This window comes from Haliotis rufescens, unplaced genomic scaffold (assembly GCF_023055435.1).
Source record: "Haliotis rufescens isolate VD_foot unplaced genomic scaffold, xgHalRufe1.0.p SCAF_29, whole genome shotgun sequence".
Lineage (NCBI taxonomy): Eukaryota > Metazoa > Mollusca > Gastropoda > Lepetellida > Haliotidae > Haliotis > Haliotis rufescens.
Genome location: NW_025963990.1, coordinates 5369176 through 5389583, shown reverse-complemented (window position 1 = coordinate 5389583; position 20408 = coordinate 5369176).

Sequence of the window (20408 nt, the reverse complement as noted above, 5' to 3'; positions counted from 1 at the left end):
AAATGCGACTATGCTTGTCGTAAGAGGCGACTAACGGGATCAGGTGGTCAGGCTCGCTGACTTGGTTGAAGCATGTCATCGTATCCCAATTGTGTGGATCGATGCTCATGATATAAACCACTGGATTGTCTGGTCCAGACTCGATTATTTACAGACCGCCGTCATATAGCTGGCCTTTAACGGCAAGCATGAGTTCCTGCAGATCTATTCTACCCCGGATCTTCACGGGTCCAGAGCAGTGATTAAGCAAACTCAAATTAGAAAGCTTTTTGTCATAAATAATGTAACTATTGTTTCAATTCTTGTCTTTGAGCAAGAAAAGGAATGATAACCTTATTTTTGTGGTCATTCCTTAAAACTGATTATGAATAGTTTCATTAATTTATCAAAACCCTGATAGAGGTATATAACTTCCTAACATATTTCCTGATTTTCTCGATATAGATTTTGCTGCACATTGACATTCGACAAGACGCAATTTGGCCCATATTAGGAGTATTTTATGTTTTTTGTGCATTAGAATGGTTATTATGTTAAAAGTAGAATTTTATATATTTGGTACATGCTTGAACATCGCGGAGAAATATCTAATGTACTAGTTTTTCTTCCCACAACGAGGACCTTACTCCTCACGCCATCAACTCAATATTTCTCTGTACATCTGTCGAGAGTGTCAAAGCTGACACGATATCGTGTTTCTATTGATTTTTAAAGTAGGTCCGGACCTGGTTTCTTTCAATGGTCGTGTTTTATAAGCAAACAAATTGCTACCGAACTAGGAACGTGACATGTTCCTTTAAGGCTTCCTTGAAATCTAATTGCAAAGGGTTAACTTGATGTCAAAGGATTTTCTATTGCGTAGTGATGTCTCTAATCTGAACCCCCGTGATGCATGCAAACGCAAGTTCAGGATTTGCTTGTGGATAACTCTTAACCAAACACTGAAGCCAAATATGTACTCGAATGAGAACTTTTAACTCTAACTTGCTCGAGTATGATTGATTGGGTATTTTTTACTGATTAAATGGATTGGTGAAATCTTGTATTCGTCCAATTTCTTTATGATGAAATATGAATTTCAGCGATTGGATATTCGTGAAGGCTGCTCTTGAAGACACTGCTGATCAAATAATCCTATTTGACAGGTCTTCATGATGTACGTCTGTAATAGCTGATTACGTGTTACAAATTCAGGAAGAACCCCCGTCAGTGCACTGAATGATGAAGCATGGCATGTTGCTGTTATCTTCAGTATACTGGCGGAATAAAGTTACTGTGCATGTTTCTTTTCTGATCATGTTGCTGAGTGTTCTGTGAACATATAAACAATATTGTGCCGAGTCGGTTTAAAAGTGGACTTCAAAAGCTTTTGTATAAAGATTTGAATTTGAGGAAATGAAATAAAATGTTTACAAATTTATATTTACACGATTCGATAAAAGATGTTGCAAAATAATTTTAGAAATTGTTTGATAGGCATTACTTAGAAGTTGACGGATGACAAGGTAGACACAATTTTATGTAGAACAACTTCTTTAATACTGTAAAATGCGACGTTTCGGTATAGATCCTCATACCATTGTCAAGCTTTAAAATTTGTTCAACATGTTCTGAAATTGTTATGGTGTGTGAATGAACATTTTGGTACTGAATATCTTCATTTGTGTTTGAATTGAAAATTCAAAAATGTTTCGCAAGTCGACTCTTATATACCTGTATTATTACTTTAAGCTTAAGCTGGAAGATGGTTGATTTTCCCTTCCATTCAGACAAATAACGTGATTCGTGCATTTTATGAACGGATCGTTGTTGCAGAGAAGAGACAAATCTACAATATCTAACATTTTCACGTAATGTGTATAAATATGTGAAACGTTTGCCGTCGTTTTGAAAGGAAAATATCAGGAAGCACTTTCTCATGCACATTTGTAAAATTTTCAAAGATTAGTACATGTTTGTTCACCTCTTGACCTTATCATAGAACATCTTGGCACATTGCTGTCTCTGCCCATATCTCAACATGCCACGTAAATTGTGTCAGTTATACATGTACATGTACATGGACGGTTTCATGCGGCTGTTTATGCGCCTTTTTATCTGTGGATGTTTTCATGATAACATCAGAAGAATTATAAAATATATTAAAAGACTTCCGAATATACCGCCCTCCAGAATTTCTGTTTATGACAACACTAAGGTTCTCTAAGTGCATACATATTCTACGTATAATAATATATTATGGTGTAAAGAATATACATTGTAATATGAATTATATGTTGGAGACTAAAAACACATATCTAGGACAGAGTGAGTGATTGAGTTGGGTGTAACGCCGCTTTTAACACAGTATCCCAGTTATATCGCGGCGTGTCAACTTAAGGAGGAAAGCTGAAGTGATACAGGTCTCAGACGTTTACCACTTCGGTGAAACCCACGAACACTGGTATGGTGCTGACAAACATAGAAACATAATCGGGGCGAACCGGGATTCGAACTCACAATCATAGGTTTCTTGCGTGCCCAAGGGACGCAACTCTGCGCAGCGAATCGCGGCGCCTTAGACGACTGGGACACCCGTGCCCCCTCTAGGACAGAGAATTAGTCGGGCCCAGTTTCCGTTTAACGCTTTTATGTTGTACAATATACATTCTTGCTTTCCCCCAGGTGTTATGTCTCACATCAGTAATAACTGAGGGTGCGCGGTATTACCGGTACATCGGTAAACGAAGGTTCATTCTTTGCATGATAAGTCTCACAAAATCATTTCTTGATGCTCGGAATATCGGGTGATTTCAAACAGCGATTTTTATCATGTGTTTATTGTTATACACTTACCAAATACATGTACCTTCGAAATGTTTCTTCTGTGGCAGTTGTGTAACCCCAAGTCATCATTGTCCCGGAGCGTTCATCCTTGTGTATTTATTGAATGAGTAAATATTATGTTGTTCCAGCATCTTGTTTAAAATTTGTTCCATTTATAAACTGGCCCGTGAAGATTCGGAGTAGAATAGGTCTTCAGCAACCCATGCTTGTCGTAAAAGGCGACTATGCGTGTCGTAAGAGGCGACTAACGGGATCAGGTGGTCAGGTTCGCTGTCTTGGTTGAAGCATGTCATAGTATCCCAATTGCGAGGATCGATGCTCATGATATCAATCACTGGATTGTCTGGTCCAGACTCGATTATTTGCAGACCGCCGTCATATTGTTGGAATATTGCTCAGTGCGGCGTTAAACAACAAACCAACAAACCAACCATTTATGAACTCCATTCCTGCTTTGATGTTTCAAATTGCTTCTGAATTCCAGATTTTGAATTATACAATAAAATGTGATACGCATACGTAGTTTATGAGTTAATATTCTTGATGATTTATTCTTAGATGTGTTTGAAGGAAACTTACTAAAAAAATATGTGTGAAAATTATCGCTTGCATCCAACTGTAATGATGGCCGCTTCAACAACATTATCGGCAGGTTCGACGTGATAAGCCCCGCGTGTGCCCACGCCAGGACGAAAACATTGACATGGAAAACACACCATTCGTTCCTTGAGGTCTGCTGGAATTTAGGGATTGGCAAAAGTCAGAACCATTCCATAGTTGGCAGACATACTGAATGAGACGGAAATAGTGAACGTGCTTTCACGCCGAGGGCGGCACGAAGGCACTGTGTCACAGCAGCCCCAACGTGTTTAATCGGATCTTGACTAGGCCTATCATTAGCTCAAGGTACACTCATCAAGCTCCGCTGTCAGCTTTGGTATGTTCCTTCATAGATGTCCATGCCATGGGCAATAATATGTCACTCTTTCAATATTCATGAGAATGTCTTTTCAAAGCAAAGTTCATTATGCGATTCCGGCTATATCATAAGCATGTTTTTTAAGAATCACTATCAAATACAAGGTGACCGCGAAAAGGTTGGAGTATCCTGCCCCGACGCCCCATCATACAACTTGTGAGCAGGAGCCGTACATCGTCCCGAGGCAAGAGAGTTAAATGACTGTTAAAGTCCAGTTTCAACCCTTGCCGAACTTGGCTGGTATTATGGAGTTACATTTTGATAGGACTAACGAGTCTTTGCATAGTAGCTTTGAAAATCGCGCAACGAAATAGAAATCCGGTTCGGAAACTGTAGTACAGATTTCGGTCGATTGAATGATTTGCAAAGCATGTGCACCGCCATCTCGTTGTCAACAGATATATTCCAAATCTTTTTAATCAATGTGCTGACGCGATTTGATGCAAGACCGGTTTTATCACAATATAGATCTTGATTATCGATCAGATCGTCCTGACCGGGCACCGCCGTTTTGTTTGAAGCAAACGCAAGTGATACGAAAGGTGGAATCTGATTGGTTCATAGGAGAGGCTTAGAAGGGACATTTCACTTTGAAACTTTAAGCATAGCTCTAATCATGAACTAGTTTTGTTCGTCGCTTTCTCTCGTCTCCGCTAATTCTAGTTCAGGTGGGTAAGTCAGTGGAAGGTAATTGATTGTTTGACAATTAGTGAATACCATGAGACCATCAATATACCAGAAGCATTATAATAGTTAATCGCTTCGAATTCTTTGCCAGTCAATCGACGGTTTCGCCCGTTGTTTATAATATCAAATACTTGTTTATATGGCAACTGGCTGCCTGTACACATTTTGCGAACACCTAGTGTCATCACTGATTTTCAGTGATCCATTAACATAATGTTCTACCAGTTGTCGGTATATGTATTTACCCGAGCCTGTGTGGTATAGGTGAGAAATACGTGTCAATGTGTATTCGTCATGCGTTATGACAATTTGGCAACATTTAATAATGACATCATTGGGGAGGGCATTGACACCTTAAACCCTTATTAAACTAATAATGCAAATAGTTGTCTTTTTAAAGGTTGTAACTCCGAGCAAATAGGAGACATTTTATTCCAGAAATCACCACAGAAAAAAACTTTCATTTTCAGTTTTTGCAGGCTTTCAATGGGAAATCATGTGATGTGTGTGTGACTCTTTAGATTCATTGTCCTATCAGATATTTCTACTTCATTTGCCTCCAAAGTACATCTATGCCTTTGGGTCGGTGTTGACTTAATGTTGGTGCATACTGTGAGCTAATAAATCTTTCTATGACACTTTATCAATACTTCCTGAACACATTTTTTTCACATTTTAATAGGATAGGAATTTATCGGTGTTATTGATCTTACTTTCTCCTGGTTATCAATAAAATGTCAGAGTTCTGTTCATAAATCAGATAACGCAATCCAGAATTACCCAAATGACATAAATTATCCTGACAGGCGTTGATACAAAATGGGAAGGTGTTTACAATAATTGTAAACAAAACTTAAACAGATATGTGACCATAAATATTAAAATGATCGGGGGGCATCGTACTGCACTGTTCGCAATAATGAGATTGTGTGAAAAAACACGTTGCAACTGAAAACAATGTTCAAAATCATTATGTTTTGTTTATGCGAATGATGGCAACGTTAAACAGGTGTTTACAGATGTTAACCACGAGCGTTATTTCACGTAATAACGCTACAAAAATCAGCCATGTGTTGAAGCATTGCCACCATCTTTAATCCATTTAAATTCATAGCCTCAGCCTTGTAGAGCAAATCAGTTCTTGGAAGTGCTTTCTGTAATCCCTGGAAAGGAGCGCTTCGTCTGTTATCAGTGGCTTTTCTGAGACGGTGTGTTGTTCTTTCAATGTGCCATTTCTATAACACTGCTGCAAGCTCCAGCACATGCCAGAATACGTATGCACTCAGTGAACCATAGTGTTGTCATAAACAGGAATTCTGGAGGGCGGTATATTCGAAAGTCTTTCAAAATTTTCTTCTCACTTAATGACTTAATTGTCATTATTTCGCTATGAAACTAGGGTTCTGTTAGATTTTTCATATTGTAAAAGTGAGAACTGTATTTTAGTGGATGCGTGTGTTTACTTATCTATGTCACATTGTGCACCTCACCTTCACCTCAGCTAGTGAGGCCAGTGAGCTTGCGTCCAGAGACTACGACCGACGAGTCAAGGCATAATGGGTTTCTGTCTGGTTATTCTTTCTATGAATATCCCTCAAAGGTTAGGAGCTCTTCGTTATGGCCCCATCTAGCAAAGACGTCAATGTCATCCCATTTGAAGACAGCGAAGTATTACAATTTTTCAAGATAAACGTGTTCAAATATTTTATGGAATCATTTTATCATATCATCCTCGTGATTACTCATCGACTTACGAAATAACAGATACATGGTTCTAAAAGATTTCATGCATGCCTTTTAAAACATCCTCACATTTTCTCAAATACAAACATGCAATCAGTCTCCTTTTGAAATGAATTCACCACGAAGTAGCAAGAAATCAATTACAAACGTCAACAAGGAGATATTCAGGGAAGGACAATTGTGGTAAAGTCTCTTAGGTTTTACTAACATGTTCGCTTGTCATGTATACAATGAATGCCATCTGGTTCTTGAAAATATATATGAAGTCTGTTTTCTCACGAAAATGTCCTGTAGATAGCGGAGACAAAGATGGAGAATTCTGCTGGGAAGGGATCGCGAAGATGGTGTATCGCTGGACTAAATTTATGAAGTCAAAGAAGATAATATTGAACTATTTTCTATGTGAGGGCACGCCCTTTCGATTTACCCTTTACCCTGAAATCTATAAAGGGTGTGACAGATAACACCACTTTATACTGAAGTACTAATCCATTCTCAATCAAAACATGCTACCATATTATCACTGTTACTATTATCACATATAACTGTAAAGGTAGTGACATTGTCAATAATCTAAGACGGTGAGGATATCATATCATGGGCAGAATAGGTCTTCAGCAACCCATGATTACCGTAAAAGGCGACTATGCTTGTCGTAAAAGGCGACTGACGGGATCGCATGGTCAGACTCGCTGACTTGGTTGAGGCATGTCATCGTATCCCAACTGTGTATATCGATGCTCATGATGTCAATCACTGGATTGTTTGGTCCAGATTCGATTATTTAAAGATCCCCGTCATATAGCCGTAATATTACTGAGTACGGCGTTAAACAACAAGCAAACCAAACCAGAAGTGAATAAGAGATAGCGAGTAAGATTTTGGAGTTGCTTTGAACTATAGATCCGGTTTATTAGGGGAATTTAGCATGAAGTGAATGGATATGCTAAACTGATGCAAGTCTTAAATGTAAGGCGTTGGGTCTCATGAGCTGGTGCATGGTTTTGACAGAACAAGGGTTATGCATAGGATACATCTAGCATCCGAACCATGATTACATAACTCAACACATGATGTTCAGGGATGCTGCTAATCAGGATTGAAATGATATGATAACGTCATCACCATGGAACGAATTCGGTCTCAGCTGTCACTTGCTGAAAGGCCACTTAGAGATGCAGTTGCATTCGAACATTTACATAGATTTTGTACATATATTTGTCTACCATTCAGAACGCCGACACTATTGCATGTACATTGTAACGTTTGTGATTGTACGAGAACACACCATTCTACTACTTGTCGACAGTCACTGATTGACTGTATGGAAGATGACACTGTGCTGGAATCAGATTGTGATTCCACAGAAATCGTGGGCAGTGGAGCATCAAATGTCTATAACTTTAGTTCCTTTGATTCCCATGCTTGACTAGAAATAAGCCGAAGTGAATTAGCTATTAGCTGTAAATGATCATACAATGATTTCTGTGGCGATTCATGAGTAAATCTGGTGACCCTACCCTAGGCCTGCACGTCTTCAGCAAGTAATGCCAGACTAACGATTGTGATTATTGCAATATTAACTCCATTATTGCACGTTCTGGGCACGGACGGAAACATACATAACGCACCTCTCCCTCCAATTTACTGCATGAAATGGTCAAATTGGATTTAAGCTTCCCTGCACAACGGAACCGATGACCTCCAGTAAACGCACACTGAAAAACGAAGTTTGTGTTGCAGTGAACAGACACGTGGATAGTTCCTGGTTACTGATAATGATGATGACCCGTTTGAAGGGCGTTCGACGAAGTGGAGGTCAGTTGCTGTACCTTGTAAAATCTGACCTTCTCGAAAATGGTTTGATTGTTATTGTATTGCAAAAGGTTATTTTGTGGTTGTTATGATGAGCAGCCAGTGTCGCGTCAAGGAACAGAGTCCGGCGTTAAACAACAAACATCAGGTCTTACTCGGAAAAAGTAAAACCTCCCTAGAGATTATAACGAGATAGGAAGATACAGATCTATTCTACCTCGGATCTTCACGGGTCCAGAGCAGTGATTAAGCAAACTCAAATTAGAAAGCTTTTTGTCATTAATAATGTAACTATTGTTTCAATTCTTGTCTTTGAGCAAGAAAAGGAATGATAACGTTATTTTCGTGGTCATTCCTTAAAACTGATTATGAATAGTTTCATTAATTTATCAAAACCCTGATAGAGGTATATAACTTCCTAACATATTTCCTGATTTTCTCCATATAGATTTTGCTGCACATTGACATTCGACAAGACGCAATTTGGCCCATATTAGGAGTATTTTATGTTTTTTGTGCATTAGAATGGTTATTATGTTAAAAGTAGAATTTTATATATTTGGTACATGCTTAAACATCGCGCAGAAATATCTAATGTACTAGTATTTCTTCCCACAACGAGGACCTTACTCCTCACGCTATCATCTCAATATTTCTCTGTACATCTGTCGAGAGTGTCAAAGCTGACACGATATCATGTTTCTATTGATTTTTAAAGTAGGTCCGGACCTGGTTTCTTTCAATGGTCGTGTTTTATAAGCAAACAAATTGCTACCGAACTAGGAACGTGACATGTTCCTTTAAGGCTTCCACGAAATCTAATTGCAAAGGGTTAACTTGATGTCAAAGGATTTTCTATTGCGTAGTGATGTCTCTAATCTGAACCCCCGTGATGCATGCAAACGCAAGTTCAGGATTTGCTTGTGGATAACTCTTAACCAAACACTGAAGCCAAATATGTACTCGAATGAGAACTTTTAACTCTAACTTGCTCGAGTATGATTGATTGGGTATTTTTTACTGAATAAATGGATTGGTGAAATCTTGTATTCGTCCAATTTCTTTATGATGAAATATGAATTTCAGCGATTGGAGATTCGTGAAGGCTGCTCTTGAAGACACTGCTGATCAAATAATCCTATTTGACAGGTCTTCATGATGTACGTCTGTAATAGCTGATTACGTGTTACAAATTCAGGAAGAACCCCCGTCAGTGCACTGAATGATGAAGCGTGGCATGTTGCTGTTATCTTCAGTATACTGGCGGAATAAAGTTACTGTGCATGTATCTTTTCTGATCATGTTGCTGAGTGTTCTGTGAACATATAAACAATATTGTGCCGAGTCGGTTTAAAAGTGGACTTCAAAAGCTTTTGTATAAAGATTTGAATTTGAGGAAATGAAATAACATGTTTACAAATTTATATTTACACGATTCGTTAAAAGATGTTGCAAAATAATTTTAGAAATTGTTTGATAGGCATTACTTAGAAGTTGACGGATGACAAGGTAGACACAATTTTATGTAGAACAACTTCTTTAATACTGTAAAAAGCGACGTTTCGGTATAGATCCTTATACCATTGTCAAGCTTTAAAATTTGTTCAACATGTTCTGAAATTGTAATGGTGTGTGAATGAATATTTTGGTACTGAATATCTTCATTTGTGTTTGAATTGAAAATTCAAAAATGTTTCGCAAGTCGACGCTTATATACCTGTATTATTACTTTAAGCTTAAGCTGGAAGATGGTTGATTTTCCCTTCCATTCAGACAAATAACGTGATTCGTGCATTTTATGACCAGATCGTTGTTGCAGAGAAGAGACAAATCTACAATATCTAACATTTTCACGTAATGTGTATAAATATGTGAAACGTTTGCCGTCGTTTTGAAATTAAAATATCAGGAAGCACTTTCTCATGCACATTTGTAAAATTTTCAAAGATTAGTACATGTTTGTTCACCTCTTGACCTTATCATAGAACATCTTGGCACATTGCTGTCTCTGCCCATATCTCAACATGCTACGTAAATTGTGTCAGTTATACATGTACATGTACATGGACGGTTTCATCCGGCTGTTTATACGCCTTTTTATCTGTGGATGTTTTCATGATAACATCAGAAGAATTATAAAATATATTAAAAGACTTCCGAATATACCGCCCTCCAGAATTTCTGTTTATGACAACACTAAGGTTCTCTAAGTGCATACATATTCTACGTATAATAATATATTATGGTGTAAACAATATACATTGTAATATGAATTATATGTTGGACACTAAAAAACATATCTAGGACAGAGTGAGTGATTGAGTTGGGTTTAACGCCGCTTTTAACACAGTATCCCAGTTATATCGCGGCGTGTCAACTTAATGTGGGAGGAAAGCCGAAGTGATACAGGTCTCAGACGTTTACCACTTCGGTGAAACCCACGAGCACCGGTATGGTGCTGACAAACATAGAAACATAATCGGGGCGAACCGGGATTCGAACTCACAATCATAGGTTTCTTGCGTGCACAAGGGCCGCAACTCTGCGCAGCGAAACGCGGCGCCTTAGACGTCTGGGACACCCGTGGCCCCTCTAGGACAGAGAATTAGTCGGGCCCAGTTTCCGTTTAACGCTTTTATGTTGTACAATATACATTCTTGCTTTCCCCCAGGTGTTATGTCTCATATCAGTAATAACTGAGGGTGCGCGGTATTACCGGTACATCGGTAAACGAAGGTTCATTCTTTGCATGATAAGTCTCACAAAATCATGTCTTAATGCTCGGAATATCGGGTGATTTCAAACAGCGATTTTTATCATGTGTTTATTGTTATACACTTACCAAATACATGTACCTTCGAAATGTTTCTTCTGTGGCAGTTGTGTAACCCCAAGTCATCATTGTCCCGGAGCGTTCATCCTTGTGTATTTATTGAATGAGTAAATATTATGTTGTTCCAGCATCTTGTTTAAAATTTGTTCCATTTATAAACTGGCCCGTGAAGATTCGGAGTAGAATAGGTCTTCAGCAACCCATGCTTGTCGTAAAAGGCGACTATGCGTGTCGTAAGAGGCGACTAACGGGATCAGGTGGTCAGGTTCGCTGTCTTGGTTGAAGCATGTCATAGTATCCCAATTGCGAGGATCGATGCTCATGATATCAATTACTGGATTGTCTGGTCCAGACTCGATTATTTGCAGACCGCCGTCATATTGTTGGAATATTGCTCAGTGCGGCGTTAAACAACAAACCAACAAACCAACCATTTATGAACTCCATTCCTGCCTTGATGTTTTAAATTGCTTCTGAATTCCAGATTTTGAATTATACAATAAATTGTGATACGCATCGCAATACAGCCTTGTGCATTGTATAATATTGCGGTACACTTTGAAAACCCAATACCCATCTCTGGTAATAACTGTATATATAACATGTTTGTCATATTTCGCAGTGGGTGATGGAACAAGCTGTGTTTTATTCGTGGTTTATTTAATCTCAGAAGGCAACACTCTTTGAAGGGAATGCCCTTAATAACACGGTGTATAGTTTATGAGTTAATATTCTTGATGATTTATTCTTAGATGTGTTTGAAGGAAACTTATTGAAAAAATATGTGTGAAAATTATCGCTTGCATCCAACTGCGATGATGGCCGCTTCAACAACATTATCGGCAGGTTCGACGTGATAAGCCCCGCGTGTGCCCACGCCAGGAAGAAAACATTGACATGGAAAACACACCATTCGTTCCTTGAGGTCTGCTGGAATTTAGGGATTGGCAAAAGTCAGAACCATTCCATGGTTGGCAGACATACTGAATGAGACGGAAATAGTGAACGTGCTTTCACGCCGAGGGCGGCACGAAGGCACTGTGTCACAGCAGCCCCAACGTGTTTAATCGGATCTTGACTAGGCCTATCATTAGCTCAAGGTACACTCATCAAGCTCCGCTGTCAGCTTTGGTATGTTCCTTCATAGATGTCCATGCCATGGGCAATAATATGTCACTCTTTCAATATTCATGAGAAATGTCTTTTCAAAGGAAAGTTCATTATACGATTCAGGCTATATCATAAGCATGTTTTATAAGAATCACTATCAAATACAAGGTGACCGCGAAAAGGTGGGAGTATCCTGCCCCGACGCCCCGTTATACAACTTGTGAGCAGGAGTCGTACATCGTCCTGAGGCAAGAGAGTTAAATGACTGTTAACGTCCAGTTTCAACCCTTGCCGAACGTGGCTGGTATTATGGAGTTACATTTTGATAGGACTAACAAGTCTTTGCATAGTCGCTTTGAAAATCGCGCAACGAAATCGAAATCCGGTTCGGAAACTGTAGTACAGATTTCGGTCGATTGAATGATTTGCAAAGCATGTGCACCGCCATCTCGTTGTCAACAGATATATTCCAAATCTTTTTAATCAATGTGCTGACGCGATTTGATGCAAGACCTGTTTTATCACAATATAGATCTTGATTATCGATCAGGTCGTCCTGACCGGGCACCGCCGTTTTGTTTGAAGCAAACGCAAGTGATACGAAAGGTGGAATCTGATTGGTTCATAGGAGAGGCTTAGAAGGGACATTTAACTTTGAAACTTTAAGCATAGCTCTAATTATGAAATAGTTTTGTTCGTCGCTTTCTCTCGTCTCCGCTAATTCTAGTTCAGGTGGGTAAGTCAGTGGAAGGTAATTGACTGTTTGACAATTAGTGAATACCATGAGACCATCAATATACCAGAAGCATTATAATAGTTAATCGCTTCGAATTCTTTGCCAGTCAATCGACGGTTTCGCCCGTTGTTTATAATATCAAATACTTGTTTATATGGCAACTGGCTGCCTGTACACATTTTGCGAACACCTAGTGTCATCACTGATTTTCAGTGATCCATTAACATAATGTTCTACCGGTTGTCGGTATATGTATTTACCCGGGCCTGTGTGGTATAGGTGAGAAATACGTGTCAATGTGTATTTGTCATGCGTTATGACAGTATTGGCAACATTTTAATAATTACATCATTGGGGAGGGCATTGACACCTTAAACCCTCATTAAACTAATAATGCAAATAGTTGTCTTTTTATAGATTGTAACTCCGAGCAAATAGGAGACATTTTCTTTCCAGAAATCACCACAGAAAAAAACTTTCATTTTCAGTTTTTGCAGACTTTCAATGGGAATTCATGTGATGTGTGTGTGACTCTTTAGATTCATTGTCCTATCAGATATTTCTACTTCATTTGCCTCCAAAGTACATATGTGCCTTTGGGTCGGTGTTGACTTAATGTTCGTGCATACTGTGAGCTAATAAATCTTTCTATGACACTTTATCAATACTTCCTGAACACATTTTTTTCACATTTTAATAGGATAGGAATTTATCGGTGTTATTGATCTTACTTTCTCCTGGTTATCAATAAAATGTCAGAGTTCTGTTCATAAATCAGATAACGCAATCCAGAATTACCCAAATGACATAAATTATCCTGACAGGCGTTGATACAAAATGGGAAGGTGTTTACAATAATTGTAAACAAAACTTAAACAGATATGTGGCCATAAATATCAAAATGATCGGCGGGCATCGTGCTGCACTGTTCGCAATAATGAGATTGTTTGAAAATAACACGTTGTTACTGAGAACAATGTTCAAAATCATTATGTTTTGTTTATGCGAATGATGGCAACGTTAAACAGGTGTTTACAGATGTTAACCATGAGCGTTATTACACGTAATAACGCTACAAAAATCAGCCATGTGTTGAAGCATTGCCACCATCTTTAATCCATTTAAATTTATAGCCTCAGCCTTGTAGAGCAAATTAGTTCTTGGAAGTGCTTCCTGTAATCCCTGGAAAGGAGCGCTTCGTCTGTTATCAGTGGCTTTTCTGAGACGGCGTGTTGTGCTTTCAATGTGCCATTTCTATAACACTGCTGCAAGCTCCAGCACATGCCAGAATACGTATGCACTCAGTGAACCATAGTGTTGTCATAAACAGGAATTCTGGAGGGCGGTATATTCGAAAGTCTTTCAAACTTTTCTTCTCACTTAATGAATTAATTCTCATTATTTCGCTATGAAACTAGGGTTCTGTTCGATTTTTCCTATTGTAAAAGTGAGAACTGTATGTTTAGTGGATGCGTGTGTTTACTTATCTATGTCACATTGTGCACCTCACCTTCACCTCAGCTAGTGAGGCCAGCGAGCTTGCGTCCAGAGACTACGACCGACGAGTCAAGGCATAATGGGTTTTTGTCTGGTTATTGTTTCTATGAATATCCCTCAAAGGTTAGGAGCTCTTCGTTAAGGCCCCATCTAGCAAAGACGTCAATGTAATCCCATTTGAAGACAGCGAAGTATTACAATTTTTCAAGATAAACGTGTTCAAATATTTTATGGAATCATTTTATCATATCATCCTCGTGATTACTCATCGACTTACGAAATAACAGATACATGGTTCTAAAAAACATAAGCATGAATTAAACATAGTGAATCAAACAAACGTAAATTTTATTCAGAAAGAACAAGATTTCATGCATGCCTTTTAAAACATCCTCACATTTTCTCAAATAGAAACATATGCAATCAGTCGCCTTTTGAAATGAATTCACCACGAAGTAGCAAGAAATCAATTGGAAACGTCAACAAGGAGATATTCAGGGAAGGACAATTGTGGTTTAGTCTTTAAGGTTTTACTAACATGTTCGCTTGTCATGTATACAATGAATGCCATCTGGTTCTTGAAAATATATATGAAGTCTGTTTTCTCACGAAAATGTCCTGTAGATAGCGGAGACAAAGATGGAGAATTCTGCGGGGAAGGGATCGCGAAGATGGTGTATCGCTGGACTAAATTTATGAAGTCAAAGAAGATTATATTGAACTCTTTTCTATGTGAGGGCACGCCCTTTCGATTTACCCTTTACCCTGAAATATATAAAGGGTGTGAAAGATCACACCACTTTATACTGAAGTACTAATCCATTCTCAATGAAAACATGCTACCATATTATCACTGTTACCATTATCACATATAACTGTAAAGGTAGTGACATTGTCAATAATCTAAGACGGTGAGGATATCATATCATGGGCAGAATAGGTCTTCAGCAACCCATGATTACCGTAAAAGGCGACTATGCTTGTCGTAAAAGGCGACTAAAGGGATCGCATGGTCAGACTCGCTGACTTGGTTGAGGCATGTCATCGTATCCCAACTGTGTATATCGATGATCATGAAGATAACTACAACACAATTGGCGAAAGTTGCAGTAGGTTTAAAAGCTTAACGATACCCGTGAACATCTGGGGTAGAAAAGGTGTTCAGCAACTTATGATCTTATATCTTACTCGTGATACAGGTCTCAGATGTTTACCACTTCGGTGAAACCCACGAGCACGGGTATGGTGCTGACAAACCTAGAAACATAATCGGGGCGAACCGGGATTCGATCTCACAATCGTAGATTTCTGGCGTGCCCAAGGGACGCAACTCTGCGTAGCGAATCGCTGCGCCTTAGACGACTGGGACCCCCGTGCCCTTATTTTTGTGGTCATTCCTTAAAACTGATTATGAATAGTTTCATTAATTTATCAAAACCCTGATAGAGGTATATAACTTCCTAACATATTTCCTGATTTTCTCCATATAGATTTTACTGCACATTGACATTCGACTAGACGCGATTTGGCCCATATTAGGAGTATTTCATGCTTTTTGTGCATTAGAATGGTTATTATGTTAAAAGTAGAATTTTATATATTTTGTACATGCTTGAACATCGTGGAGAAATATCTAATGTACTAGTATTTCTTCCCACAACGAGGACCTTACTCCTCACGCCATCGACTCAATATTTCTCTGTACATCTGTCGAGAGTGTCAAAGCTGACACGATATCGTGTTTCTATTGATTTTTAAAGTAGGTCCGGACCTGGTTTCTTTCAATGCTCGTGTTTTATAAGCAAACAAATTGCTACCGAACTAGGAACGTGACATGTTCCTTTAAGGCTTCCTTGAAATCTAATTGCAAAGGGTTAACTTGATGTCAAAGGATTTTTTATTGCGTAGTGATGTCTCTAATCTGAACCCCAGTGATGCATGCAAACGCAAGTTCAGGATTTGCTTGTGGATAACTCTTAACCAAACACTGAAGCCAAATATGTACTCGAATGAGAACTTTTAACTCTAACTTGCTCGAGTATGATTGATTGGGTATTTTTTACTGATTAAATGGATTGGTGAAATCTTGTATTCGTCCATTTTCTTTATGATGAAATATTAATTTCAGCGATGGGAGATTCGTGAAGGCTGCTCTTGAAGACACTGCTGATCAAATAATCCTATTTGACAGGTCTTCATGATGTACGTCTGTAATAGCTGATTACGTGTTACAAATTCAGGAAGAACCTCCGTCAGTGCACTGAATGATGAAGCGTGGCATGTTGCTGTTATCTTCAGAATACTGGCGGAATAAAGTTACTGTGCATGTATCTTTTCTGATCATGTTGCTGAGTGTTCTGTGAACATATAAACAATATTGTGCCGAGTCGGGTTGAAAGTGGACTTCAAAAGCTTTTGTATAAAGATTTGAATTTGAGGAAATGAAATAAAATTTTTACAAATTTATATTTACACGATTCGTTAAAAGATGTTGCAAAATAATTTTAGAAATTGTTTGATAGGCATTACTTAGAAGTTGACGGATGACAAGGTAGACACAATTTTATGTAGAACAACTTCTTTAATACTGTAAAAAGCGACGTTTCGGTATAGATCCTTATACCGTTGTCAAGCTTTAAAAATGTTCAACATGTTCTGAAATTGTAATGGTGTGTGAATGAATATTTTGGTACTGAATATCTTCATTTGTGTTTAAATTGAAAATTCAAAAATGTTTCGCAAGTCGACTCTTATATACCTGTATTATTACTTTAAGCTTAAGCTGGAAGATGGTTGATTTTCCCTTCCATTCAGACAAATAACGTGATTCGTGCATTTTATGACCAGATCGTTGTTGCAGAGAAGAGAGAAATCTACAATATCTAACATTTTCACGTAATGTGTATAAATATGTGAAACGTTTGCCGTCGTTTTGAAAGGAAAATATCAGGGAGCACTTTCTCATGCACATTTGTAAAATTTTCAAAGATTAGTACATGTTTGTTCACCTCTTGACCTTATCATAGAACATCTTGGCACATTGCTGTCTCTGCCCATATCTCAACATGCTACGTAAATTGTGTCAGTTATACATGTACATGTACATGGACGGTTTCATCCGGCTGTTTATGCGCCTTTTTATCTGTGGATGTTTTCATGATAACATCAGAAGAATTATAAAATATATTAAAAGACTTCCGAATATACCGCCCTCCAGAATTTCTCTTTATGACAACACTAAGGTTCTCTAAGTGCATACATATTCTACGTATAATAATATTTTATGGTGTAAACAATATACATTGTAATATTAATTATATGTTGGAGACATATCTAGGACAGAGCTTTAACACCGCTTTTAACACAGTATCCCAGTTATATCACGGCGTGTCAACTTAATGTGGGAGGAAAGCTGAAGTGATACAGGTCTCAGACGTTTACCACTTCGGTGAAACCCACGAACACTGGTATGGTGCTGACAAACATAGAAACATAATCGGGGCGAACCGGGTTTCGAACTCACAATCATAGGTTTCTTGCGTGCCCAAGGGACGCAACTCTGCGCAGCGAATCGCGGCGCCTTAGACGACTGGGACACCCGTGCCCTCTCTACGACAGAGAATTAGTTGGGCCAAGTTTCCGTTTAACGCTTTTATGTTGTACAATATAAATTCTTGCTTTCCCCCCAGGTGTTATGTCTCATATCAGTAATAACTGAGGCTGCGCGGTATTACCGGTACATCGGTAAACGAAGGTTCATTCTTTGCATGATAAGTCTCACAATATCATGTCTTGATGCTCGGAATATCGGGTGATTTCAAACAGCGATTTTTATCATGTGTTTATTGTTATACACTTACCAAATACATGTACCTTCGAAATGTTTCTTCTGTGGCAGTTGTGTAACACCAAGTCATCATTGTCCCGGAGCGTTCATCCTTGTGTATTTATTGAATGAGTAAATATTATGCTGTTCCAGCATCTTGTTTAAAATTTGTTCCATTTATCAACTGGCCCGTGAAGATTCGGAGTAGAATAGGTCTTCAACACCTTGTCGTAAAAGGCGACTATGCTTGTCGTAAGAGGCGACTAACGGGATTAGGTGGTCAGGTTCGCTGTCTTGGTTGAAGCATGTCATAGTATCCCAATTGCGACGATCGATGCTCATGATATCAATCACTGGATTGTCTGGTCCAGACTCGAATATTTGCAGACCGCCGTCATATTGTTGGAATATTGCTCAGTGCGGCGTTAAACAACAAACCAACAAACCAACCATTTATGAACTCCATTCCTGCATTGATGTTTCAAATTGCTTCTGAATTCCAGATTTTGAGTTATACAATAAATTGTGATACGCATCGCAATACAGCCTTGTGCATTGTAAAATATTGCGGTACACTTTGAACACCCAATACCCATCTCTGGTAATAACTGTATATATAACATGTTTGTCATATTTCGCAGTGGGTGATGTAACAAGCTGTGTTTTATTCGTGGTTTATTTAATCTGAGAAGGCAACTCTCTTTGAATGGAATGCCCTTAATAACACGGTGTATAGTTTATGAGTTAAAATTCTTGATGATTTACACTTAGATGTGTTTGAAGGAAACCTATTAAAAAAATATGTGTGAAAATTATCGCTTGCATCCAACTATGATAATGGCCGCTCTAAACACCATTATCGGCAGGTTCGACGTGCTAAGCCCCGCGTGTGCCCACGCCAGGAAGAAAACATTGACATGGAAAACACACCATTCGTTCCTTGAGGTCTGCTGGAAGTTAGGGATTGGCAAAAGTCAGAACCATTCCATAGTTGGCAGACATACTGAATGAGACGGAAATAGTGAACGTGCTTTCACGCCGAGGGCGGCACGAAGGCACTGTGTCACAGCAGCCCCAACGTGTTTAATCGGATCTTGACTAGGCCTATCATTAGCTCAAGGTATCCTCATCAAGCTCCGCTGTCAGCTTTGGTATGTTCCTTCATAGATGTCCATGCCATGGGCAATAATATGTCACTCTTTCAATATTCATGAGAAATGTCTTTTCAAAGCAAAGTTCATTATACGATTCAAGCTATATCATAAGCATGTTTTATAAGAATCACTATCAAATACAAGGTGACCGCGAAAAGGTGGGAGTATCCTGCCCCGACGCCCCGTCATACAACTTGTGAGCAGGAGTCGTACATCGTCCCGAGGCAAGAGAGTTAAATGACTGTTAAAGTCCAGTTTCAACCCTTGCCGAACGTGGCTGGTATTATGGAGTTACATTTTGACAGGACTAACGAGTCTTTGCATAGTAGCTTTGAAAATCGCGCAACGAAATCGAAATCCGGTTCGGAAACTGTAGTACAGATTTCGGTCGATTGAATGATTTGCAAAGCATGTGCACCGCCATCTCGTTGTCAACAGATATATTCCAAATCTTTTTAATCAATGTGCTGACGCGATTTGATGCAAGACCTGTTTTATCACAATATAGATCTTGATTATCGATCAGATCGTCCTGACCGGGCACCGCCGTTTTGTTTGAAGCAAACGCAAGTGATACGAAAGGTGGAATCTGATTGGTCCATAGGAGAGGCTTAGAAGGGACATGTCACTTTGAAACTTTAGCACATAGCTCTAAATATGAAATAGTTTTGTTCGTCGCTTTCCTCGTCTCCGCTAATTCTAGTTCAGGTGGGTAAGTCAGTGGAAGGTAATTGATTGTTTGACAATTAGTGAATACAATGAGACCATCAATATACCAGAAACTTAAGTTAATCGCTTTGAATTCTTTGCCAGTCAATCGACGGTTTCGCCCGTTGTTTATAATATCAAATACTTGTTCATATGGCAACTGGCTGCCTGTACACATTTTGCGAACACCTGGTGTCATCACTGATTTTCAGTGATCCATTCACATAATGTTCTACCGGTTGTCGGTATATGTACATGTATTTACGAGCCTGTGTGGTACAGGTGAGAAATACGTGTCAATGTGTATTCGTCATGCGTTATGACAGTATTGGCAACATTTTAATAATTAGATCATTGGGGAGGGCATTGACACCTTAAACCCTCATTAAACTAATAATGCAAATAGTTGTCTTTTTATAGATTGTAACTCCGAGCAAATAGGAGACATTTTCTTTCCAGAAATCACCACAGAAAAAAACTTTCATTTTCAGTTT